This window comes from Colobus angolensis, unplaced genomic scaffold, assembly GCF_000951035.1.
Source record: "Colobus angolensis palliatus isolate OR3802 unplaced genomic scaffold, Cang.pa_1.0 Scaffold23, whole genome shotgun sequence".
Classification (NCBI taxonomy): domain Eukaryota; kingdom Metazoa; phylum Chordata; class Mammalia; order Primates; family Cercopithecidae; genus Colobus; species Colobus angolensis.
This window is the reverse complement of record NW_012115488.1, coordinates 15,027,202-15,041,631: the sequence shown is the minus strand read 5'-3', so window position 1 is coordinate 15,041,631 and position 14,430 is coordinate 15,027,202.

Here is a 14,430-nt window from a genome sequence, read left to right as displayed (position 1 = left end):
ATGATCCCATTTTCTTAAGTAATCCTTTAAATATGACTTGATACTTTGCAATACACACTTCTTAATAGCCCATATATGTTTACCAAGTCCACAACAGCTGGCAAATGATAGGAATTAAACCTTAACTGTCAGACTCTAGTCATTCTGATACCACTAAATTTCAGTCTACGAAGCAACCAACAAACTCACTTGCCACTTCTTTTCATCCCATTTTATCAATAGTTCAGATCTGCAATGCACGAATCAAGCGGGATGAACTTCCTATATTTTAGAAATCTAGGTCAGAACATTATCACTACTGAAAGAGGTTAAAAATAGACTTCACCTAATGTTGTTATAATAAAATTTCATATATAAATAACTCATTACATTAAAATGTGAAGCTTATCAAGAATTGACACTGAACTCTTTTTGCTATCAGTTTTCTGTGCAATCCAAATAGTTTGCTTAAACTCTGTGAGTCTCAATTTCCTCAGTTTTAAAATAGGGCTATTAATACCTACTCTAACTCCCTTGAAATGTTGGTATAAATTCCGTGCACTTGAGAGCTTCAAAAAACAACAGAAAGGTAAGTTAATCAATAGTCATTTAGTCATAAGTTTTGTGAGGGCAGAAACAATTTCTCAAAGATTTTTGCATGCTCAGAATTCAGCTCAATGCCAAGCATATAGTAGGTACTGAGTGAATGACTACTATTCATTAAAAGGATGAGTGCATGAATGAATGAACAATAGTAACTGAAATTCACAGAAAACGTAGTCTTATGACTAGGAGGTAATAGCAAAAATACATTCTCAGGCTTTTTGCTTTCCATCACCAAAATTACCATTGCCTTTAGGAAATCAGTAATCATACTTTGGACTATATTTTTGCCAATTCCTCCTTTGGGCCAATGGAAAAACTGCTGAATAGAAGTCTTCAGTGACTGTCAGATAAAATTCTGTCAGAGTTAAATAAGAGTTAAATAAGACCATTGGTAAATATTAAGATTATTGGCTCTGAGCTTACATGAGTTGGATGAACAAAGCCCAAGTAAGGGCTTCCCTGTACCTTTTCTGTACCTTTGTACCTTTGTACCTCTATACCTCTGTACCTTTTCTGTACCTTGTACATGAATTGAATGAGCAAAGCTTTGCCCAGGTAAGGGCTTCTCTGTACCTTCTCTGTACCTTTTCTCTGATATTTTAATTAATCAGCATCTTTTTCTAGAAGTCAAGTTTCCAGAGACAGATGTAGATCCATTCTACTCTTCAGGATTGTCTTCTATCTAGACTATTGCTAAAGTAGAGAGGCCACATTTCCAAAGGGGATATTTAAAGAGAACATCCTGATGCAGACTGCTGTTGCCTACCTTATATCTAGTCTGCCCTTTCAGCTTATTAGAAGAATCCTGCTTTTATTCACAGTAGCAAGAAAACCGTGCTTAAGAACTATATTTCCTTGCTTTCTTTACATTAGGATTGAGCATGTGATGCAATTCTGACCAACAAGAAGTCAGCAGAAGTTGCCGTTAATGTGTCCAGAAGAGCTCCCTAACAGGGAGGCAGACTCAGTAGGCTGCACCCTGTTGCTTTTTGCCCTTACCATTTTTCCTGCCTGGAATGCGAACAGAATGGGAACACAACAACTGGAGTGACAACAGTCACCTTCAGAGCCTGAGGATGAGAACTGCATCTTCAGGATGACAGAGAAGAAATCTAGAAGGTCCTGGGGCCCTGATGAATTTGCTGGGTCACTGCATTGGCTCTGGCCTGTCTAATGCAGGATTTATTTTATCTGGGAGAAAAATGAACACCTTTTTTTATATAAAGCCTTTAGTTTGGTGATCTCTACTACTTGCAACTAAATAAAATTTCTAATTGAAATAAGTTAAGTTCCAAAGTTCATCAGTCACAACACAAGAGAACTTGAAATCATGTCATTTGAGAAAGGGCGAAGGAACTGTGGATTTATGTTTGGGAAGGGAAGGGAATGGAGAATAATAGAAAATAGCTATATTCAGATATGTAAGCCACTGACATACGGAGAGCCACAGAAGCCAAATCAGGAGGATAGGTGAGAGCAGGAGAAGCAGACATCAGCCCAACCTAAGATATCTTTCCAATAACCAGTTCTGGCTTCTCATGGGTAGGTTGCCATTGCTAGAAGTGTTCAAGCATAGGATGAATGCCAACTCTATGGGAATATGGTAGAGGAGATTAAAACATTGAATGGGGCAGTTGGCAGTAGTGACATTTACTTAAAATTTCCACACCCAACACAAGAGTCTATGAATCTATGAGTTCCTAATGCCTGATATCCAATTATCTTTGATACAGTGAATACTGATTGTGTCCCTGTGAAGTGGATTTTATTGCTTTGCTGTGTTTATTGTGTTTCATCTAGCAACCTTTATGTCACTTGTAGACCTCTTTCAAAGATGACTGACTTTTCAGTTAGTTTTGGACATGTCTTCAATTTGTCAGAATTTATATAGAAGTTAGGGGCTTGTTTGCAGTTGGGACAGCCTAAGTGGTCATTATAGACATTTGGTGCCTCTTTGCTATGTACTAGGCACTGAGCTACATGCTTTAAATTGAATATCTATAACTCTGCAACAATCCTATGAGGAAAGTAGTATTATTGTGTCCTTCACCAAAGGAGAAAAATAAGGCACAGAGAATTTAAATAATTTTTCAAGATTATATGACTGGGAGTAATGCCAAAATTGGCACTCAGCAGATTCCAGAGTCCCTGCATGAGCAGACTAGATCCTCCATGCCTAGTCTATATCTGGTTTCAAAGAAGCATATCCACTTAAAGATCATGATAAAATTACAAATCAATTAAAGGTACTATAAAATCAAATTAAAAATAATGACAGCAGACATCCTGTCAATTTTAAATATTTCTCCACCAATATTTTCTTCTTTCATGTTCAATGTAATTTTATCCTTGTCTCTAAGTATTACCCCATGAAAAACAAATCTGGAATAATACAGGTTAAAATAGGATGCAGCAACTATGTGACAAAGGTCATATATTTAGTCCCTAGTGAGGGGTTATAAGGCCAATCTTTCTCCACAAACAGCTATAATTACCTTCAGAAGGTAGAGAAGCCCCAAGAGAAGCCCAAACCTTCTCCTAACAGTACATGATTAGAAGCATGACCACTGATTAGAAAATCTTAAAAGCATTAACAGGCAATAATTTTTCATAATACATCTGAAAACAAAATTAAGAAGCCAAACATTGACTCAATATTTCATAAACAAAACACATCTTTTGTAAAGGATCCAAACTTTTCTCTTAGAACTTTGCTAACACAGAACTATGAATATGTAAAAGTTGACACATTATGATTATTTCATTGTGAATTATTATCCATATGGTCTCATTAGCGATTAAAATTTGTCCTTTAAGAGCTGAAATGACTGCTTAATTATTTTACAAAAGTTATTGACATCACAACAAGTTAAACATTAATTATTGCGCATCTTTTTACTCTAACCCATTTCTATCCGGTTTTAGTTTTCAGTGTTTTGGAGTTTTATTCCATCTTGCCACTTATTCTTGTACATTCTTAATCTTTCCTTCAAGCTAATTAGTAATGCTAAACTCAGGAGCAGAACTTTGAAATTACTGACTTTAAACATGCCCAAATATATGGCACAGGTTTCATCTCCCTTTGGCACAAAAGCCTGGCACATTCCGCCCCTCTCACCATGGATACTATCTCATTTAGTTCAGTCCAAACTGTGCTGTCTGCAGAGACTGAAAGCCTGTTGGGTCATTAAAAGAGATTACCCTCTCTTTACACTCAGCCAGTGTGCATCAAGTGGTTGCAATGAAACACACTTTCAGAAGGGGTCTAAGAGGGACAAAGAGCAAAGGAGAGAGAGAGAGAGAGAGAAAGAACAATAAGATTTGTAGAAATAACTAAAGGTGGGGACAAGAATGCTTGGTGACAACTAGTATTTTTGGTAGGTGTATTTATGGTGTTAATAGCAAAAAGCAGAAAGCCAAGAGGAAGCCCTTCTCACTGACCTCAAAGGTATATTTGGCTGAATAAATCACCTGTAAGTTGTGGCTCTGCCTGTCCCCATCAAGTGGTTACTGAGGGCTGAGGCTATAAGCCAGGAATATTCTTCCTCTTGTACCCAAGCAGTGCATCTCTGCACATGGCTGCTCTGTGGCACCAAACACCTTCCCTGGGAAACAGCCAGAAGGGTGGCAGTTTTCTTTGGAGATTGGGCATTAATTAGGTCTCCTTTGCTTCTATAAGATAACACGGTAGATGCTTTTCTTTGCACTGATTATCAGCACACAGAAAAGGTTTGTGTTTCTCTAAGCTACCAACCAGCCAAGGGTTTGTATTGCTATGATAGCTGCCAAGTGATTTTTCTGGTAGAGAAATAAAATGACAGGAAGGAGAATTCAAGTCTCTTCCTGCTGTAACTCACGACCCAGTATTGCTGATATCCTTAGAAGGAAAGAAAAAAATCAGTGTTCTGACTTGCACTTGTTCCCCATTCCAGCCGGGCAGGGCTTCTTTTCTCTCTAGTTTGAACGTGTTACACATGAATCTGCTGACCCTCATGCACAAAACCTCACTCCAAGTTTGGTGCTACACACACGAACTCAGGAGTTACTCAGAACTAACTGCTCCAACCACTTAGAGTCCTGTGAAACACAGCCATGCACCAGTAAGCAAAGCAAGCAAGCAAACAAAGCCTTCCAGGCAGCCGGGATACACATCATGACATGCATAACCCGAAGCTGGAACCCTCACTCTCAGGAGAGATTGCCAGACTTCTGCCCAGAATCCAGCTCGCTCCAATTAAGACCTCATTCTATGTGGTTTGGCTATTTAGTACCACTTCCTGCAAAGATTAGAAACAGAAAAATAAAGGAATGTGTGTCGCCCAGTCAGACATAGTGACAGTGCTACAGGACAACTGGATCTTAAAAAAGAGCCAGGGCTAATGGCACCACACAGGCAAACCAAAACCAATCAAACCCCAAATAAAATTCTTAGAAATAAATGATCTATACGCTTAATGACTTCCTTAATAATTGTGGAACACAGTAAAATAAAGCATTTTTGTAATGCGACTTCCAAACCAGGAAGAAAAATACAAATGTTTAATTCTTGCTATGAAAAGAAGTGGAGTGTTAACACTCTTTTAGAAAGGTTTGATCCTTCCATAGGTTAATTCCCATTTTCTAGAAGCTCTATTAATTACTAAAATTATTATACTTCAATATTTGTCTTGAAGGTACATGGTCACTTATCCAGCTACCTAATAGCTGGCCAGCTCGAAGCCAAGCCGGGAAATGTGAAAGTGGATGAAATGTGTCGAATTCAGATTACTGGGGAGTGAAGCCGGCAATTTGAGGGGAGGAAAGAAGTCTTAAAAAGGTAGATGTTGAGGGGAGGAAAGAAGTCTTAAAAAGGTAGATGTACTGAGAAACTTGCCTCCAATTTCTCTCTTCAGGAACACATTGGTACCAGTTCTTGTACCCTGCAAGCTAGCAACTGTGCCAGCGGAGTGAGAAAGGCGGGCTGTTTCTTCTTTATAAAGGACTTAGAATGCTAGCTCACAATTCTAACTGATCCTCAGAGATACTTCTTAAGAAGACAGGTTTCTGCGGTGGCTCACACCTGTAATCCCAGCACTTTGGGAGGCCGAGGCGGGCAAATCATGAGGTCAGGAGATCAAGACCATCCTGGGTAACACGGTGAAACCCCATCTCTACTAAAAATACAAAAAGAAATTAGCCGGGCTTGGTGGCGGGTGCCTATAGTCCCAGCTACTCAGGAGGCTGAGGCAGGAGAATGGCGTGAACCCGGGAGGCAGAGCTTGCAGTGAGCTGAGATTGCGCCACTGCACTCCCACCTGGGCAACAGAGCAAGACTCCATCTAAAAAAAAAAAAACAAAAAAAGAAGACAGGTTTCCAGGATCCACCCCTGGATATGCTAGTTTGGAAGGTTTGGTTGGGATGCTGGAGTCTGTGTTTTTTAAATCTCTGCTAAGTTTGGAACCTCTGACCAGGGATGTTATGGTTTTGAGAGGTTCTCTGAGTGCCTGGGCTTCTCAGTACAAGTACTTCTACCTTCAGGATTTACAATCACCTGCCTCCTCAATCCAAATGGTAGTTGGTGCTGCTTCTAGGATACACTTATATTCAGCCTGGTCCTGTGCTGTGAACTCACAGAGTTCATTCTCCCATGTAAGACCAGTCAGTCTCATAGCTAGCACCCTAAGAAGTACAAAGACATTAAGACAGAACAAGAAACAATAAAATTTGTCATAAGTCCCCCCAACTGCATAAATTTTCCAAATACAAATCTCGCATAGACCAAGTCTTCAAACTAAAACGAATCATTAGTAATGGATTTGAATATGCAGAACCTTCCTGCATGTGTGGAACCAAGGTCTAGTTATGTTTCCTTGGTATTTCAGCTGCCAGTGTCTACTCATTATTTTTTTTTTTCCATTACACAGAGAGCAAACACTGATAGCCCTGAACACACGGAAAATTTCTTCTGTGTAAACTAAATAACCTCTGTTCTCAGTGGGGCAAATTGTTAACCTCTTCGCTTCTATTGCTGAACAGGGAGAGTCTATAGCGTGAAACTAAGGGAAGGAAAAAGATAAAAATTTATAGTTTTCTGTATACTCCTATGAGATCCCTGTTATGAGTGCTAGAAAAGGTAAAGATAAAGTGGTTGCCAGCTTTGACTATAGATGCTCTAAAAGTTTCCACACAACCATCACTTTCTAGCTCCTTGGAGGCTAGTTTTGTGGTTATTTATCTCTGGCTCTATACAAGTGTGTCTAAAACCTTACTGCCAGTATTGATATATTAGGGACTCTATCCAGTTTTTCTTCAGCAAGGAAAAACTTTTACACTTTTGCTGCGTAGCATAAACCTAAAATTTAGTGAAGTAAAATTCTCTAGAATTTAGAAAGTTTCTAAATATATCATAGTATGAATGTATGTTATTTGAGTAGGATGGAGTGAGGTTAAGGGAACCAAAAGGAAGGAAGACTTTTTTGTAGTCCATTTAAATAAATTGTGAGTGGATTACCTGTACTAAAAAGAGGAATAGTTATTATAATTGCTTTTGATAGACATATTTAGATTTAATCTAAGTAATCTACAAAAGTTCTTTGCTCTGCATGTCATTTTGCCACCTCACTTTAAAACATATCCCCCAAGGCTATATTTACCCACACTCATGAATATCTTAATTACCCACATAGCCACTCAATAAATATTTAAGGAAAGAATGAATAGACGCCACTTAAAAACTTTCACACCACTTAAAAATTAACATCCCAAGTTTAGAAACAAAAAGAATTTCACAATTTAAGAAAATGAAAATATGTTATAGTAGAGAAAATGCAGGCTTTGTAGTGAGAAGAACTGGGCTGGAATTGCAGTTAGCTGATAACTAATGAACAAGCCTCAACCATTCAGCTTTTCCATGTATAAAATGGGGTAAATATTATTTACAGGCTTGCTATAAAGATTGGAAATAACATCTGTGAATCTTTAAACAATGTCCGGTATCTATAATTTTCATGGTGATGATGATGATGAGTTTTCTTAAATAATTAATGCTACTGTGAAACAGCTATTTATTTCCATAATTTTTCATTTTCCAACTTTTTCTGTGTCAGATAATTTCACTATGGTTTTATTATTTTGCTTACCATATTTCCTAGAACAATACAACACTATATTTAGAAGGAATAAGAAATCATAATTCAAAGAAAAATACAAATAATTTAAAGTCATGTGGAATATTACTTAATTGCAATGTTTGGAGCTTTCCTGAAAGCTTCTCTTTATTTATCAAGGTTATTGGATCTCAATAAATAGAAAGTTGTTTCATTTATTGAGTGAATTTATTGGAAAAATACAAGGTAGCTCATAGAACTGGAAAAAATGCTTTATGATCAGACTTTGGGAAGAACAGAAACTAGGCTGCTCTGGGGACCAAGGTAGAGGAACTAAGGGAGTGTCTTAGGGCACTGTGGTCAGAATATTCCAGCTCTAGCCACTTTCTAACCTTACGTCACTCTGCTTAAGAATAGTAAGAGTGCACTCATGTACTGCTTACCCTATGCAGTAATGCTTCTAAATACTTTGCATGTTATTAACACACTTAATCCAAACAATAGTTTTATGAGGTAGGTAATTCTCAAGAAAAGAACACTCTCATAGGTATGGCTTGAATCATGTGCCCATGCATTTGGTAAAGGGTACCTCATGTGATACTGCCATTAAGATAAGATGGAATAGGGAGAGGTCAGGGTAGTTTTACCCAAAGTAGGGTTAAATGAGTCTGGGCAGAAAAAATCCACATATGTTCACAGACAAAATCCACTACATTTGATACAACCCACATGCCTGACTCTGAGGGATGTATATCTCTATTTCTGGCGAGCAAAATATTTTTTATTAGTGGCATTCACTGACCAGCATTTAGAAAGTTCAGAAATAATAAGCCTCTTCTCCAGAAACTGCATCTATATTTTTTCTCTTACTATATGTGGATAGAGATATAGCAGTACTTAAAGTAAACATGTGACTGCATATTGGTGCCATTAGTAATAAAAGGAAAAATCATGTGTATTTAACAAAAGAAAAAAACCTTTAAAAAATATAAATTCGGTCAAGTTTAACTTTTCTGACTCCACAAAGTCTAGGAACCATAGAGGAAGAAAATTCTTCCTCCATTACCCTAGGATTAGTGAGTAAAACGTTTTTCAGTCTCTTGTAACAGCTTGGTAAAAAAATTCTCTATTGATTTGCTTAAATAAACAAAACTTCCATTGCCAGAGAGAAAAAAGGCATTTAATTATGCTGTGTACTTCTATTTTTTAAAAAATAATCCCAATGTTTGACCTGTAAAGAAAAAAAAAGACAGTTGCTGCTGATAAATCATCATACTATTATAATGAGAAGTACTTTGAGAAGGGTAGAAACCATACCTTATTTATCCTTATATGTGTTCCGCCTAACACAGAAACATAAGGAATGAGGTCAAGACTTATGTTACAAATTAAGGAATAAATTTTGAACTTATTTCCAGAGTAGTCCCAGTTTTTTTCCATGAAAAACTATCATTATTGCCATTTGGCGTATCCAAAAAAGAAATGTGAAGAAACCTCAATGATTTCAGCATATGCAAGAATAATACAAAAGTCGCATAAAGTAATTGGTATCCCTTAAGCTCAAAATGATGTTCATTCTTTGTTCAGTCACCAGCTATTTTTGACCATCTTTTATGGTCAAGTCAACAGGGCAATGTTAAAAACTGGAAATGTGAATCACAGCACAGATGCCTAACACTCCTGTTCTCAGATTTCCACGAAATGTCGACAGGGTTATAAAAGACAAAAGAAAATCACTTCAGATTTAGAAACTATGGAGATACCATCCACAAAAGAGAAACTTGGAGGAGTTTCAACTATAAATAAAGTAGATCAGATAAAAAGGAAATACATAAAACCAGTCACCAAGGAACAACTCTCAAATTCTGCGGTACAGAGTCTCTTACTTGGAGGGACAAGATCTGACAGCTGGAGGCTCCATGGCAGCAGAGAGCGAACACACTTCTTTGGCTTCCATTTGCTGAAGGTGATCGTCAGCATTTAAAAGAAGTATTTCAGCTGGACATGGTGGCTCATGCAGGTAATGTTGGCACTTTGGGAGGCTGAAGTGGGAAGATCACTTGAGGCCAGAAGTTTGAGACTAGGCTAAGCAACATAGCCACATTCTGTCTCTAAATAAATACTTAATTAATTTAAATATGTAAAAGTTAGCTGGGCAAGGTGACATGCACTTGTGGTCCTAGCCACTTAGAAGGCTGAGGCACCAGAATCGCTTGAGCCCAGGAGTACAAGGCTGCAGTGAACTATGGTCATGCCACTGTACTCTAGCCTGGGTGACAGATCAAGTGCCTATCTCTAAAAAATAATAATAATAATAATAAAAGAAATATTTCTTGAAGTCACTCAGTTCTTACAGAGGCCATATCATGCAGTAAAATTTCAGCTGGGAAGGAAGCTGGACACAGCTGCAGACTGTATAAAGCATTAGGAAAGCTGGCTAAGAATAGACAGTAAAGAAGCTGAACCTAGAAATCGAATGCCTGCCCAGCAGCTTCACCAAACATGGAGAGAAAACTGTGCACAGTCAACATTCTTCTGCTGATGTACCTTCTTTCTTCCTCCTCTCAGTCTGTGGGAGACAGATCTGTGAACTGACAGTATGATTGAAATCCAGCCATAGTCAAGCTTAATAGCGGAAAGCTGAAGTCTGACCTACCCCGTTTGTGGATACTTATCAAACATAGGTAGTCTACTGCTCAAATAAAAATGATAAGCAGCGAGACAAAATACCTGATATGGAGTTATGAAAATCATCTATGGTATGATAGATTAATTACATTCAAGATGGAAAAACAAAGCAAAATTTACAGGTTACCTACTATATAGGAAATAAGAGATAAGTATTAGAAACATATGCTTCATGTTCCCAATAAAATTATAAAAACATACACTATTGAAGGTCAAATGAGGTTAAATTACAAATTAGATATAAGTATGCCTGGATAAAAGGCAGCAAAAAGAAAAGGGCAGGTAAGAAGTCCAAAAGACGCAAATTTATACACTTATCTAGAATGGAGGCAGTAAAGATAGAATTGACACTATAGAAAATAAAACTAGTGATGTGAAGAATATACTTAAAAGATTCTTTCATAATGCAGAGAAAAAGAACAGATATTGAAAAGATGAGAGAAAGAATATTATAAAGGGATGATAAAAAGAAAAATCTAATGTTATTAATAATTCATATTCCAGATAATACCAGAAGAAAATGAGATAGAAGCAATAGGTAAAGATGTAATACAAGAAAATTGAAAGATGTTAGGACAAAAAGACTCCCTAAGGGCAGATTAGTGAAGAAAACCCACACATCTCCTGAAATTTTAACATTTCATGATTGAAGAATGAGTACTACATGCATGCAGGTAGAAAAAAAGCAAAGCTAGAAACATTAAGGTAGAAATCTAATAAAGTTTATACTCCCCCCAAAAAAGCCTCAAATATCACACTGCTAATTAACTCTGGGGTCAAAGAGAACTCAAAACTCCTGTCAGGAGACAATTTAAAAATAATTACCAATAGCAAATTAGTAAAGAATAATCACAGGCAATTTACAACATGAAAATAAAATTAATAATACAATAATAAAATAGCAATCATTATATAGCACTTATTTTATACCAGGTACTATTTAAATGACAAGTATATTACATATGATTACATACATAAATCATTGCATAAGTTAATTGGGCAATGTATTTATCAAAAATTTAACCTTACCATTAATTTAAAAAATTAAAATTTAAAAAACAATGAAGTTGTTAAAAATTATAGTTTTATCATATTGGCACTGATTATATTAATTATAGCCAGTGGTGCCAGGATATATGAAGTAAACACTCTCACCAAAGTTGGTAGGAGTGCAAATAACACGACCAATCTGAAAGGAAGTTTGGAAAAATTTATGAAAATTTAATATACCTGTACCCAATGACTCCCAGACAATTCTATGTCTAGAAACCCACATTAAAGAAATAATAAGGTTGCTGATTAAGGAGGTATGTACAATCATTTTCAACGCAACATTTTGTTGGTTTCTGCTTTATTAATTATTTAGCTCTCATTATGTAGTAAAGATACTAACATAGAAACAGGAAACACTTTAATATTCATCAATAGTGGGTAATTTAAATGAATTATGGTATAGCCAGGCTGTAGAAAACAATGCAGCTATTAAAAATGAAGATATAGGCTGGTTGTGGTGGCTCACGCCTGTAATCCCAGCACTTTGGGAGGCCGAGGCAGGTAGATCATTTGAGGTCAGGAGTTCGAGACCAGCCTGGCCAACGTGGTGAAACCCTGTCTCTACTAAAAATACAAAAAAAAAAAAAATTCGCTAGGTGTGGTGGCAGGCACCTACAATCCCGGCTACTCAGGAGGCTGAGGCAGGAGAATCGCTTGAACCTGGGAGGCAGAGGTTGCAGTGAGCTCAGATGGCGCCATTGCACTCCAGCCTGGCCTACAGAGCAAAAACTCTATCTCAAAAAAAAAGAAAAAAAAAACGAAAAAGAAGATATATATTTGCATTTTCTGACATTAAAATATTTTCTAAAAGGGAAAGAAATATAAAATTGCCTAAATATAGTGTGATATCATTTTTTTAAATATGTATAGAAAGAAAAAGAGAGCAGAGGAAAGAGAACAACCTAAAAGAATATATCTCAAAGGTTAAAATTTGTTAAATTTAGTAGTTAAATTATGAGTGGTCTTTATTTTCTTGTATCTATTTTTCTGAAGATCATTTGAAAAAATAACATTATATTTCATTTTGTTTAATTATGAGAGATGACTAACAATGCTTTTGGTAACACTCATATAATCTTTCATTATTTAGTCAAGAAATAATGACATTAACTAAACATACAATTTTTTATAAATTAGAGGATAAAGTAAACCTAAAGGAAGCCAAAGAAGGAATTAAAAATTAAAATCTATTTTAATAAATTAGGAATTGGAAAAGGACAGAATCAAAAACAAAACCATGAGAAATTCTTTGGACAAAAATAAGCTTTAGGAAAAATTAGGAATGTGTAAGTAGAAAAATCAACAGATTGAGAGTAGATTTTTTTCGATTGTTAAAAATATGTACATATAATTCTATGAAAATATACTTAAAGTCTCAATAGAAATTACATGTTTATAGAAAAAAATACAAATTTCCAAAATCAAATTAAGAAGATATAGAAAAACTGAATAGATAATGATGACAAAAACAATGTAAAATTTTGGCAAAAATTATTTCCAGAATATGGTTCCAGGCCCCTTTAGTCTTATATACAAATTATAGAAACTTTCCAAGTAATTGGTGATTTTCAAACGATTAATAATCACTTCTACAGGCTAGAAAAACGTGTGCAACTTTTAGACACCATTTTTAGATACTAATAAATCCCTAATTCCCATGTCAGACAAAAGTAGAACACAGATATTACCCCCACTCGCTCGCAAAAAGGCTAAACTCACATTTGAATAAGACTTATGTAAGCAAAATTCTAGCAGAGACAAATCACATGATACTAACACCAAAACAAAGGTTCTGGGGTAGCTCACCATTCCAGAACCCTCCTCTCAGGCCATACTTCTCTCTCCTTGCAGAATTAGCCTCTTTACGGCCACCTAAGCCCATAACACAAAGATATAAACCCCATTATAGACAGATCTGAAGCCATTCTGGTTTCTGTTAAACATCAGTGATTTCAAGTCACTGAAGGGGAGATGACTGTCATCTAACTTCACTCACCAGAAGAATCTGGGTTTCCGCTGCTTCTCTTTGAGAAATGCTGACACAAGTTTAGTTGAAATATACAACCAAAACAAGAGACAGGCTATAGGATTCAGAGGAAGAAGATAGTACTTCTGACTGGACAAATGAGGGATCAGGAAAGAGGCCACAGCATTTCAGCTGGCTTTTCAAAAACAAGGTTGCATTATCACACTACACATGGAGAGGAATGTAACCGAGTATTTTATTTCACAGTCAAAGAACCCAGGTCCAGTAAGTTATCATGGTCATGAATACACAGTATTGTCTAAATTAGGGCTGCCAGATAACATACAGGCCACCCGGTTCAATTTGAATTTTAGATAAATGATTTTTAGTATAAGTATGTCTGAAACATGCAATATTTGGGGAGAAACCACCACAGGGCCAGGGGTAGATTATCTGAAAGTTTAGCAGAAATGCTTTCACGTGCATTTTGGGTATTTGCAGAATGTTTTGTGTAGTCTTTCATTCATTCCTTACCCCTTAAATTCTCTTAAAACTTCAGCAGGATTCACGGAAGTGCCCATTTATGCCCCATTTCAGACCAACTCATGCTGGGAAAAGGAAAGGGAAGACTCTAGAGTCCCTGAGGAGACAGTACTAGACTAGAGACATATGTAAGTAGTGAGCCTTGCTCCTGTCTCTACCGGGACACAGAGTGCACCAAGCTCTTGGAACTCACCAATTCACAGGCGACCAGGTCAGGGAACAAATAGCCAGGCTAAAGGCAGAAAATCCAGGAGTTTGGCAAAGACAGACATTTTTCCTGGATGCATCACAGAATTGCGAGTTTTAAAGGAATATCAGTTGCCATTATGGTATCTGGGATTTCACAAAACTGTTAAATATTTCCCAAGAGGAGGCAACTCCAAAAATAGCCACAGATGGATAGGTAGATAGATGGATGGATGGATGGATGGATGGATGGATGGATGGATGGATGGATGGATGGATGGATGAATGGATAGATGGATAGATAGATAGATAGATAGATAGAT